A 3,499-nucleotide genomic window follows, 5' to 3' on the forward strand; every position below is an offset into this window, starting at 1 on the left:
TTCTGGGCTCTGGTTTGTGTTCTAGTAACTATGTTCTGATGATAGGGTTTCAATGATTCAGTATTGGGTGATTTAGTGATTGATGATTCAGGTATAGTTGATGATTTTATTACAGTGGTTATTTTTTTGTACTTATGGATGTAGTCTGAAAATTTATGAAACATGGTCCCTGGAAGTAAAGAGAAGGTTGTAGCCTTCTGAAGGTCAGCACCTACGTACTAGTATTTCAGCTAGTACAAGAGCTAAGGGGGTTGTAGCTCCCTTCCAGAAGAAGCTAGAGAACAAGAGAGGGTTGTAGCCTGCGTGCTGGTAAAGGACTACACCAGTACATTGTAAAAGAAGTTTCTTATTAAAGGAAGATAGAAACAAACTGCAGCAGGTGATTTTCACCCACATTAGGTTTCCACCTTATATCATGGTGTTCATGTGTGCTCTTTATGTGCGATGATCTGTTCTGTTTTATTGCACCTATTGATTGTTCATATGATTAATAATGTTCTGATGCACTCATTGAAGATCAACTAATTCAATCATAAGTTTACTGGATGTACGCTAGTTGCATTTAACACAGCTACGTATATGCGCAGATATCCTTAACTGAAGTAGCATATATGAATCAGAGAATGAAAATGAAAGAGTGTTTGATTTGCTAATACGAATTCACCCCCCCCCCCTCTTAGTATTATTTCCAACAATTTTAAGTTGCCTATCAGATATGAAAATGGCACGGAATTATTAACTTCATTAAAACAGTCAACGTCCACATATATTTTAGATCATATTCATGAATGGTGACATAGACAACATTTAGTGAAAGTTTTTATTCCAGATCAAATTTTAGTAGAATGGTTCATTAAATCATTATTACCTAAAATCATTGAGGATGTGGCTAAGGTAGGAGTTGTTACTAAAGAGCAAGTAATTTCTCAGGCTCAGTACCTTGACCTCATTTATACGCAGTCAGGTACTTTACACGAAAAAATCCCTGACCTTCCGAAACAAAATCAAATAACTGTAGCTCCTTCAGGGTCTCATGCCACTGATGGTATGATTGGTTCAGTTAGTACCAAAAGCAAGAATAAATCTTTAAAGAATTCTTCTCCTATTATAACTTTACCAGATTCCCCGACAAGAGACTCTTCCGCTGAAATTCCTGCTGATATTCATGTCGTAGAATCATCTGCGGCCAAATCAAAATCCGGTGGTAAAAAGAAGGGGAAGAAGAAAAATAAACAAAACTCAAAAGAGAAATCAGATAAAACTGAATCTACTGAAGAGAAACGTAAACCTCGCTATCCTTGTCTCATTTATGACGAGGATCATTTTACAAGAGACTGCCCACATCGAGCTGAGTTTGCGAAAATCGTCAAAGGTTCTCAAATGCCTGTTGTCTTGAAGGATCCTTTTCCGAGTCAAGATAGTAAGATGATTGGTTCTTCCTCAAATGCCTTAGAAGAACCCATAATGATGATGTCTCATGTCAGGATTTCGATGCGATTGCAAGATTATGGTAGTAAAAATCCTGTTGGTGGTAAGGGAGCAGAATCTTCTAATTCAAACCCATCAACTTTAACTCCTTCTGGTTCTGATCCGCTATAGATCGAGAAACCTAACCCAGACTTAGTAATCAAACCGCCTGCTAAAGGTATACTTCAGAAGTCAGTTTTCAATCCGCATGCGAGAGCTGCTCAGAATTATAACATTGTTGAAGACTTCGCTATTTCCCCTTCAGCAATGTCAGCTTTGGAGGTGCTACAATCATGCCCAGCACAACATAAATTACTATTGTCGGTGTTGTGGAGGTAAATCCTCTCTGCAGACAGAGACGATCCTACTAGCCCAGATCGGGTCTAGCAAAAATCACACAATGCTATCACGCAAGTTCCTAATTGCAAATAAAAAGTAGATGGTGAGAACCTACTTGGATTCCAACGCTAGTGTTCGTCGAAGAGATGTCACCTTCGTTCCTTTGCTTCGGCCGGTCATGATCCACACGATCTCCATGATTAGATACCTGCACATGCAAAGAACAACATGAAAACAAGCGTAAAATCTAGTAGATGCAATTATATATCAGTCAGAAAAGATATAACTCAACATCAAACATGAAATGATGAGAGTGGAACCATAATGATAGTCATCTATTATTAATAAATAACAGAGAAGAGTACAACCAAAGTTCTGACATTGAATCCTTCTCAAGAGGGTCCAGCCAGCAAGTCTCTCAAGCATTCACCCTTGGAGGTAGATCTCCCAAAACAAAAACTCTCCCTCACACAAGTTTTACACAAGAAAGAAACACTTCAGAACCTTCCTTAAGCTCTCTAGCAATCCCACACTTGTCACACCAACTACCTATCAAGTTCACACACTAGCAGCAACACCCCAAGCACTATCAATTCCAAACTATCCGAAACTAGCTACTCATGGCAATGGTAGAGGCATAAATAGGAGAAGGAGTCTCCACAAATGGTGGGAGGATGAGCTTATCTCCAAGGAAGGTGGCTCAAATAACGAAACAGACATGCCAGAGAAGGGAGGGCGACATTTACAAGGCCAACAACTAGGTCTAGAGTCATCTGGAAGGCCGGCTGTTAAAACAAACTCGCCCAAACTGGATCAGCGCAGGTCCATAACTACACTGGAGCGCTGACATCGCAGTTGAATAACAAAGAAGGTCATGTCAGCGCGATCAGATAAGAAAAATAGACGCACTGTCACATCCAATGCGGGAAACCCGTGTTCTTCCACGCTGGCACCACATTCCATCTGTTATGAAGCGCTCGTCAGCGCGTTTATCTTGACAACAGTCGCGCTGACAGCAAAAACTTTGGCAAAGTGGGTCATTTGGAAACATTAGAGAGGATGAGCATGATTAACTTGGACTCATGACATAGTAGGAAGACTGACAGGGAGACACTGAAAAATTACTGTGTAACAGTTGGCTATAGGAGCTGTTGATATTCAGGATTCAAACCCTATAATATTCGATTTAGAGAATAGTACACCGCTCCTACCTCATCAAATGGCTTTCCAGATTCCAATGTTAGTCAAAAACAGACCTTGCTTTAGGACTGTAATTGATGAGGGAGCTTCTACGTGTATTATTTCGATCCAGTGTTGGAGATCACTTGGTTCTCCTACACTCAATCAATCCCAAATGATTCTAAAGGCTTTTTATGGCCGTGGGTTTCATCCTTTTGGCGTTTTACAGGATCTACCTATAGGAGTTGAAAGCATAACTGTTAATCTAGATGTGGAAGTGGTTGATGCCCCTCTAGATTACAACCTTCTCTTGGGTCGTAGTTGGTCTTATGCTATTACTGTTGTTGTTTCATCGATCTTTCAGCTTATCAAGTTTCCTCATAATTGAAATATCGTAACCATAGACCAGCTGACTTATTTTTCATCTGACCCAGCCTCTTCTGAAAGTATCCAACATGTTGGCTAAACAACTATCCCTTACAAGGATGTTGGGGTAGGATTGATTAAAGATTCT

Source organism: Pinus tabuliformis, chromosome 5_2, assembly GCF_031772625.1.
Source record: "Pinus tabuliformis cultivar Carrire ecotype Pingquan chromosome 5_2, CPIR1, whole genome shotgun sequence".
Lineage (NCBI taxonomy): Eukaryota > Viridiplantae > Streptophyta > Pinopsida > Pinales > Pinaceae > Pinus > Pinus tabuliformis.